General features: G+C 44.5%; 1 pseudogene; it reads right to left on the minus strand.

Annotated features, from left to right (window-relative positions):
• Window positions 1-8201: 8201 nt before the first annotated feature.
• On the minus strand, window positions 8202-9106 carry LOC132501733 (large ribosomal subunit protein eL6-like; annotated as a pseudogene).
• Between the last annotated feature and the right edge of the window lie 902 nt (window positions 9107-10008).

Genomic DNA, 10008 nt, shown 5'->3' on the forward strand with positions numbered 1-10008 from the left:
TGGGCTTTTCAACTTTGAGTCTCTGGATGCTCAAGTATTTCTCCAGGAAGTGGGGATACTCAAATACTCATTGAAATTGAAAGCTTGAGGACTTCCCTGGTGGCGCAGTGGTTAAGAATCCGCCTGCCAATGCAGGGGACACAGGTTCGAGTCCTGGTCAGGGAAGATCCCACGTGCCGCGGAGCAACTAAGCCCGTGCGCCACAGCTACTCAGCCTGTGCTCAAGAGCCCGCAAGCCACAACGCCTGAAGCTCGGGCACCTAGAGCCCGTGGTCCGCAACAAGAGAAGCCACCGCAATGAGAAGCCCATGCACCTACAACGAAGAGTAGCCCCCACTCACTGCAACTAGAGAAAGCCCGTGTGCACCAACAAAGACCCAACTCAGCCATAAATAAATAAGTAAATAAACAAACAAATAAATAAATAGAATAAGATTGTCAGAGCTGCAAGGGATTTTATTAAAAAAAAATTGAAAGCTTGAGATTGGCCTGATTTAAGATGACCTGTTTCCCAGTGCTTTGCAAAATGCCAGTCTAGATTGGGTTTTTGGTTTCCTTGCTGATTGAAATAAAATTTTATCAGAATCATAAGAAATGATGCACAGATATTGTTATTTCTATCTCTCCTCCACTGATCCTCAAACCGCTACACACTGGAAACACCTGAACTCTGTTCAACTCCCAGAGTTCTGGTTTAATTGGTCAGGGGTTAGACATTGAGACTGGGAATTTAAAAAGCTCCTCAGGTGATTCTAATGTTCAGCCAAGCTTAAGAACCTCTGCTTTACAGGATAATTCTACATGTACTCATCTTTGGCTTTTTATATGCACATTCCCTGAGATGTCAATCATCTTCCCAGCTTTTCCCACATACTTTATGAATTTTTGAAAATAAAGAGACCTTCAGAGTTACCCTAGACCAGTGGTTCTAAACCAGGGTTGATTTTGTCCCTCGTGGGATATCTGGCAATCTCTGGAGACATTTTTGACTCACAACTGGGGCATGAGTGAGCCTGTGCTATTGGCATCTGGTGGATAGAGGCCAGGGACGCTGCTAAACATCCTACAACGCACAGGATGCTACCTCTCCTACCCCCCAACAGAGAAGTAGCCTGCCCAAGATGTTAATAGTGTCAACATTGAGAAACTCTGCCTTAAACTTGATCTCTCTCATTTTACAAATGGGAAGATAGACGATATCTTGATTTGCCCAAGGATTCATGCATAATTATTGGCAGAATAAAATTCCTAACAATTGTAGCATTACAATGGATCCCTGCCCTTATGCTCTCCCCTCCCTTTTAACCTACCGCCCTAGGGAAATTTGTTATTCGTCGTTTCCTTTTCCCTCTCAAATATCCCCAGGCTCTCAACGGTGGTGACATGTTTCCTGTATTACAGTATTTCAAATTTCTTAAATTAAAAAAAAAAGGACGTAGGATAAATTGCATAGGCTCAATAAGCACATTTTTTCTTTCTTTCTTTTTTTTTGTCTTGGAGGGAATAATAACAACTTGGTGCTGGGCCTGGGTTGCTTTGTTCTGAAAGCAGCTCTGATTGGGAGTTACATAAATCTATGATTAATTTAAAAAATGGGGCTTCCCTGGTGGCGCAGTGGTTGAGAGTCTGCCTGCCGATGCAGGGGACACGGGTGCATGCCCCGGTCCGGGAAGATCCCACATACCGCGGAGTGGCTGGGCCCGTGAGCCATGGCCGCTGAGCCTGCGCGTCCGGAGCCTGTGCTCTGCAACGGGAGAGGCCACAACAGTGAGAGGCCCGCGTACCGAAAAAAAAAAAAAAAAAAAGGCCAAACGAGGTAATTATCACTTCATAAACCTGGTTTGGTGAACAAAATGTTTCTAACTTAGGCACCCACAAAATGAAATTATACAACGGCTTCTTGGTGACGAGAAGGACGGCAGAGTCTCTGCAGCCCTCCTTCAAAGCAGGGTTCGTGTTCACGTGCCTGCACTTGTGACTCGGCATGTGACCGTGAACGTGCCTGCGGGGGTGCCGGTACGCGTGAGTGCGTGCGCGTGCGCGCGTGCGCGTTCACGTCAGTGCTGCGCGTTCACGTCAGTGCGTGCCCGTGCGCCTGCCTGTTGCGGGACGCCGGGGCGCAGTCTCTTACCTCCAGAACTGCTTGGAGAGAGTTTAGGAAGGTGATGGGGACCTTGAATTCGGAAACTGTGAGTACACCTTCCTTTACTTGCGTATTCCCTCAGTACCACCCCCCCTCCCCCCCCATCTTCACCTCAGCTAAAGTAATTAACTGTGGTTATTTCTGGAAGGTAGGATTTGGGATTATGCATGTGTAAAGTAAATTTCTTTTTTACTTCTTTATTCTCTACTTTTTCTGTGAATGCTTTTCTGTAATAAAAATGCAATCTTTTAATCAAGTACTATAACTGCAGAATCACTTGGGAGCTTCTGAACAAAACCCTCAGGCGCCATTCCCAGAGACTGATTCCGTTGGTTTGGGGTGGGGTCCAGGAAAGGGTGTCTGAGTTTCCCCAGGCGTTTCTTCTGTGCGGCTAGATTGGAGACCCCCGGTCTAGGAGAGAGGTCCTCAGCCTTGTTTGCAGAGCTGCAGAAAACACACACCCATGCCTGACTGGGTGCACCTGAAGAGGTTCTGATTGAGTTGGTCTGGAGCTGGGCCTGGGCTTTGGCAGTATTAAGAGTTCCCCAGGTGATTCAGGTATTGGAAGGGCTGCCTGGTATCCCTAAGGATTTTTTTAGGGGGGGATTATCTTATTTTTGCTCTCTTACCAAGCTTCCCCTGTCAACTGAGAGTTAATGATATTGCTCTAAACTTTGAACACAGCTGATCAATCACGGGACTAGAAACAAGGGTCCAATCCCCTTTGGGGGGCAGTAACAGTCAAAGTTAGGGGAACACTAATTATAAAGATAGATTGTATTTTTCATTGTTGAGAAAAGCATGAGCTTGAAGGAGATTTTACTTATTAAAACTGACTTACCGGGGCTTCGCTGGTGGCGCAGAGGTTGAGAGTCCGCCTGCCGATGCAGGGGGCGCGGGTTCGTGCCCCGGTCCGGGAGGATCCCACATGCCGCGGAGCGGCTGGGCCCGTGAGCCATGGCCGCTGGGCCTGCGCGTCCGGAGCCTGTGCTCCACGACGGTAGAGGCCACAACAGTGAGAGGCCCAATTAGCTAAAAAAAAACAAAAAACAAAAAACTGACTTACCTTCATAAACTACCCTAAGAAGATTCATAAGGAGTAAGGAGCTGCCTCTGGGGTGCAAAGAGGCCTATGCAGTAGGTACTAACAAATGTTTTTAGTCTCCAAATACTTATGCCTCTTTTTCCTTTTGCTCCCACCCGCCCCGGCCTTTTTTTTTTTTTTTTTTTAAGGAAGGGAGGGTCTCCTTCCAGTTGTATCTTAACAGACTCTTCTGTGATGATGCCCAGGTTGAATTCGGGCCTTTCTTGTGTTAGAGCAGCCGTGCAGCTTTTTAGGCTTATTAAAGATACGGAGTGACTGCCCCTGGTGCCTCGACTTAGGGCCTTCCTGGAGTTGTGAGATGCCGAGTTCTCCAGTGGGATGGGCCCTCGGAAGGGTCTAGGGCCGGGTTGACAGAGGGGGCCTCATAACAGCGAGGCAGGCCCCGGCGGGTCTGAAAAGCGGTCCAGTCACAGCCGTTTCTGGCTTCCTGCTTCTCCACAGGAGCCACTTGGGAGCAGTATGGCCTTGCCTATGAGGGAGGCTCAGGGAACCTTCCCGGAACTGACCAGCGCAGCCCGGAGCCTGGAGCCCGTGGCTGATGACAAGTGAAATAGTTCACAGAATATAAATCTTTCAACTTGCAAGTGCTCCTTTGGTGAGAAATGAGACAGTGGGTAAGAAGTGGGCAGAATCCTTGCCCCAGTGAATGAAAGTAAAGGATGGGAGACCCTGCCCTTTGTTCTGTGATTCGATAGTACCAAGTTTGTGGGAAAGAAGATTCTCTGCTTATGGTGGGTCCTTCATGGGCTTCTGAATGGGAGGCACTGGTGCCTCTCTTTATCTCACTGACAAAAGAGACAAAACAGAGAGAAGCTATCACTGGCCTGATGTGATATCCCACCATGCGGCAGCTTCCAGGTTGAAAGCTCTTCTGACACAGGTCAAACAGAGGAACATATGACTCAGGGCCTTGCAATCTTGCTTTCATAAGAAACAGTATGAACGTTTCAATCTTAGGTCTTTGAATTAGATTCTTTACCATGGATATGTCTCGCCGCCAAGGAGATCACATTTGAAGTATTATTTTACAAATTATGAAGTGTGTGTGTGATTAGCATTGTATTTCCATTTTCTGGCTTGCTCTATATTGTCACGCTTCCAGAATCTGTTTAGAAAGGGAGAGAACGAAGGGCATACAGGGAGTTGGGGGTGGAGGTCGAGGGAGCATATGGGCAGAGGTGCAGGAAGGAGAGAGAAGTGGGCTGACTAGAGGGTTCCCCAGATTGCCAAGGTCACAGGGCAACAGGAATTAAGTGTGAACCTCTGAACTTGGTTTGTTGGCTGGCTGTGAGCTCTCTCTCAGCTCATTCCTTTTCCAGGTATTACTCAATCCCATTTCAGTCATCAGTTCCTTGCTGAGAATAAACCCAACTCTGGAGGGAGGGCAGGGGGAGGAGTTGTCAGATGGGAGAACTAATAGATCCCACTGGGCAGCTTTTTAGCCTCTCCCTAAAAGCATGAGGAGGTAAGGACCACCTGACTGCCAGCTCTACTGTTGTGCACCTGGGGTTGATTCCAGAGGTTGTGAGATACACTCAGAAGAGAGGGCACCTGGAGATCTTGTGCTCACAGCCAGCCAGGACAAAGCACGTGAGCCTGTCTGTCTTCCCTGCTGTTCCGCCCTGTGGAGGTCAAAACTAGCCAGTCCAGCTGAGCCAAGTGAGATATTTCCTTCTTGACGCTCTTGGGAGCTTCCCACACCCCAGGCTAGAAGAGGCTCCAGTTGGCTTTTGGGGTGATCTGGTGTCTCTCTTGTTACTGGAATTCTGAGGGATTCTAGATTCTCTGGAGCCAAATGGAGGTTTCTGTGCATCCTCTCTCTGAATTTAGCCTAAAAGTCAGCAAGCTATCATCACAGCTGTTTCTCCAGTTATATCCTCAGTGAGCCATGGAAGCAAACAAGCTTTGATTCCATGACTATGACTAATAAAGTCAAAAGTCAACTAGACACCAGACCTGTAAGAAAGTGTTTCATCATAGGGGCAAGATTCAGGGCTGCCCTGTCAAAGTTTTAGGGGCTATACAAAAACAGTGAAATAGGAGCTGGTTCTGGGAACATACAAATAGCCTATTATATATTATGACATGGAAAGTTCTTCCGGTAGACAGATGTAAGCCATCAGGACTGGCATAATTACTTTGTAAATTGCTTGATATAGCAGCACTTGTGGAGACCCCATACTTGAGCAGAGAGGTCTTTATTCTTGTTTGGCTGTGATAATGAAGGCCATAATTAACATGTAGGGCACTGTGATACATGCAGTAGATATATTTTCTCATTTAATCCTTACACAACTTTATGAGGTAGGTATTATTACCTCTCTGTTGTGCAGATGAGAATGCTTGAAGAGGTTAAGTCGTGTGTAGGCTCACCTGGATGGTAGGTGGTGGAGGAGCTTCTGTAGCTTGTGTTCTTTTATAGTCCCCCTCCCCCTTTAGAGGTTCTTTGGGGGATACTCCAGGGTGTTGACCCTCATAGATTTTCCTAATGTGGGTTAGTAGGTGTGAGAGTAAAATCCTCCTTTTCATTTAGATTAATTGTGCCAACAACTTAATTGTGAGACCATAAGGCTGAGAGACTAGCTCTCCAACAGGGTGCTAAGTGAAATGAAAAACTGTTTCTTGCCTTCTTTCTACTTGCTTTAAATAGCAGTGTTGAATCTTCAAGTAGGACTCCTAGTTGTAGGTTTGGACCAACTTCCTCTTGAAAGAAAGGAAGTTGAGAAATCTACAATTCCTAGGTAGAAGAACAAACAGAACATCCCCTGTCCTCTGACAGTCAAAAAAAAAAAAACAAAAACAAAAACCTAACAAAAGTGTAGTAGGATTCCCTCATTTTGTAGGGGGGATGTTTTAAGGACCGTTTCTCTGTTTATTTTGCAAACCAAGGGGAGCTTCACCTGGTGTTTCGGTAACAAGATCCACAGTGGTGCTGTGTCTGAAAGACCAGACTCAGTGTCAGGGAAGCTTGGAGGCTGAATGTAGGGAACAGCACAGTGCACCGGAAGAGCTGGCTCTACTTCTGGAACCAGTAAGTCCTGTGACTTGAACCAGCCCCGTCAGCTCTCCTCAGCTTGCCTAACTGGTTTGATTTGGGATGGCAGGAAGATTGCGTGCTATGCTCACTTCGATGATCATAGATGTTCCTGGGGGACATGTCAAATAACGGAGGTCAGCCTATAACTCTTATTTTGTGTGGCTCATTTGTTCATTGTAAACACTTGGTTCATACTTCCTGCATGCCAGGTACTGTGTTTTATTTTAACTCAATTCTTACAGCAATCCCGTGAGGGAGATATTATTCTTACCTTGATCTTGCAGATGAGGAAATAGGACCACACGGAAGTTGATTTGTTCAAGGTCACCCACAAGTATGGGGTATGTGGTAGAGTCAGGCTCGAACCCAGGTCGTTGGAACCTGAATTGTGTGTTTTTAACAACTGTGCTACGGTCCTTCTCCATCTGAACTCCTCTGAAGTATACTCAGTTTTGACGTGTCTCTTTTTTGGGGTGTGGTGTTGTCTTTCTGAATAAAGAGGTTGTATATTGGGAGCCTAAGGGAGGCTAGAACTAGAGCTTAGTTGTTCTAAGACCCTGTGGGCTTCAGATTTTGGAGTCCTGCCTGAGGAAGATCTGGAGAGGTTTGAGGACTTCTGATGTTTTCTTCTCATTATGCGTTCTAGATGCACTACTTTTTCCCTTCTAAAGCATATGATGTTAAATCCCAATGTTATTATTTTTGTTAATTGTAAAATTACTGTGCAGTAATTTGTAACATTCATTTGTATCATCAGTATCTATCTGTGGCCTATTGCTGGGTTCTTGCCTTGACAACAGCAATTATTGACATGCCTTTCAATGTCCAGCAGAACATGGGAACATAATAAGCAGCGCTCATCACAAATCTATTCACTTTATTTGTTTTTATTAATTTTTTTCTTATTACAACAACACGTGTTCAGTGGGGAGCAAATAGATAATACCAAAATGCCAAAAGAAGAAAGATAAAATCTTCCAGAATCGTACCCTTCTGTGATAGCTATACCAAAGCAATATCTATAGAGTTTTGCTCATAAAAGGCTGTATTCAAGAATTTTATACCTAGCCAGGTTGTCTTTCATGTGTGAAAACAACAATTATATTCTCTGGTAGACAAAGCTTCAGAAATTTTCTGTGATATTGGTTCTCTTGGGCAAGGTTTTACTTATTTGTCTCTTTTGAAAAAAGTACGTGAAGATAAATTCCAGGTGACTAAGAGATGGTTGATGGTGCAGTGAGTGATCAAAAAACCAGAGTATGAAAAAGGCCAGGGGCAGACACTTAAACCAGTCAGTGTACATCTGTTTGTATACCTAGATAGTTATAAATAATAATTAGGGATTACATATAAAACCTGTAATTGGATTTTTGTTTACAAACTGAAAGCAAATGTAAAAAATAATTCTTAGAAGATACATGATATGGTAGTAATTATGTGGTAATCTGTACCTATAGCTCCAGATTGTATCATCCATGTCTGAGAAGGAAATTCTGGGAATGGGTATGGGAGAAGGCGCAGGAGGTAACGGGATGAGGAGAAGTGGGAGGAATTCAAGGCATTTGACTTGGATAGTGTGAACCATTTGTATTTGTATACCCTGAAAAATAAAATATTGTACAAGTATTTTGAAAAATATTTAAATTAGTCAAGTGAGGATTATTATCATTTTAAGTAATATCAGTCCTTTAAAAATTTAGCTAAGTAACTTTGTGGCTTTTTAGGCAATTATACAATTTGTGCATTTTGTTTTTGAACCCAGTTCTCTCTCAGCTTGTTCTGCTGCTAAGCCCAGTTTACTGTGTGTTTCTCAAAGTAACCTTGATGAAGAGAAGCATACCGTCCTGTCTCCTTATGTCTGGGGTCTGACTGCCCAACTGGTACTAGAGATCAAAAGACAATTGTTTTCTTTTTTTTTTTTTAAATGGACCGAATTATTTAATTAGGTTCTTTGTAAGAAGTTTAGAACACTACTTTGTGAGGATAAATTCCGTTTGTAAGAGCGAACACAGAGCGGAGGTAGGCCTGGAGTTGAGGAACAGCTTTGATTCTTCTCAGAATTTGTGAGTCCACAGCTTTCTGATCAACCTTCCACTGCTCTGTAATCTCGTATTTCTCTCTCTCTGTGTCGAAGATCTCACCTTCCTGGTGCCTGGGCTTATGCAGTTTCTTCTTCTTGAAGTAAGCATCAGTGAGATGTTGTGGGATTTTCACACCACTGATATCAATTTTGGTGGAAGTGGCAATGACAGATTTCGGGTGTGTTCTCCGCAGAGGAACTCGATTGAGGGACAGAAGCCCAGTCACAAGTAGCAAGCCACTGCCCAGCTGCTTCAGGAAAATGACCCTCTTGCCTCTGTGGCGCCCAGTGAGGATAATCAGAACGGTCCCAGGAGTGATGCTAGCGCGCAGTTTTCTCACATGCTTACTGAAGGGTTTTTTTTTGCCATGACTCAACAGCTTCCGAGGCACGTCTTCAGTAGGATAATACCTAGGCATTTAGTGAAGATTAACCACCCAGGTACCACTATTCTATTCTTGTCACCACCAGCTGGTTTTGTGACAGTAACAAGAACCTTCACCTTCTTTTTCTTTTCAACCTTGGATTTAGCTGCTGATACTTCCTCTTGTACAAGGCCTTTCTGGAATACATAGCCGATCGGGAATATCTGCCACTTCCTCTGACCAGGACAGGGTTTCGGCTGCAGTGGGGCTTCCCCTTCTTAATCTGCTTTGCCTTTTTAACCTTGCCACCAGCATCAGCCTTTTTGGCTTCAGGTTTTTTCTCCTTAGTGTCCTTCTCAGCTTTTTCACCTGCCATCTTGCAAGATGGGAAAGAGAGCAAAAGACAGTTTTTTTCCTGTGGTTTTTTTCTGAAATGTGTAGACATCAAGTTGAAGCTAGAATTCTACATGTGCGTACTTCTCCTTTCAAGGAAGTAAACTAAACAGATTGGAATTTACCAAAAGATGTTCTCTAATTCTGATTGAATTTATACTTTAATAATTCTTGAATATTGCTTTCTCACAACTTGAGGTACACTGGCACTGAACACAGCTGCTTTTGGAAATGTTCGTGTTGCAGTTTGCTAATATCCTGTGTGTGTGTGTGTGTGTGTGTGGCGGGGGTGCAAGGAGGGCCAGGAAGGATTCATGAATCAGATGTTCAGATAAGAACCCCTCCACTAGTAGGCTAGTTGCAGGAAGGCTAATCAGAACTTCAGCAAGGGAGTTAGCAGCCTTTCTCCTGGCCTGACCGCTGCTTCTCCTGGTGGTGGCAAGGTTTTCAAGCCTCATTACTGGAAAGTTCATCCTGTTAGATTCCCACTTAGACTAGGAGGATGTGTTTGGAAATAGCTCAGACTCTGTGGCCATTCTGACATAGACAATGACATTCCAAGTGTTGATCAAGGAGTTTTATTTATAGTTTCATTTAAAAAATGTGAAAAATAATAACTGATTAAGAAGTAACCACATGTGCGTACTGCTGGATTAGATTTAGCAGATTTAATCTTGGCTGAATAATGAAGTGAGGTTGGCATGAGTTTTAGGGTCGAAACAGAAGAAACAAAACCAGTGATGGGCACAGGCTTGAAATATATACACTAGCCAGGTTACGCTACATTGATAAATAAACCCAGAAATGTCAGGGAGTTAAGGCAGAAAAGGCTTATTTCTTGCTTTCATAAAGTCCAGTGTTGGGTCGGCGAGGCTCTGGGCAGCA

The sequence above is a fragment of the Mesoplodon densirostris genome, chromosome 14 (assembly GCF_025265405.1).
Source record: "Mesoplodon densirostris isolate mMesDen1 chromosome 14, mMesDen1 primary haplotype, whole genome shotgun sequence".
In the NCBI taxonomy this organism is placed as follows: Eukaryota; Metazoa; Chordata; class Mammalia; order Artiodactyla; family Ziphiidae; genus Mesoplodon; species Mesoplodon densirostris.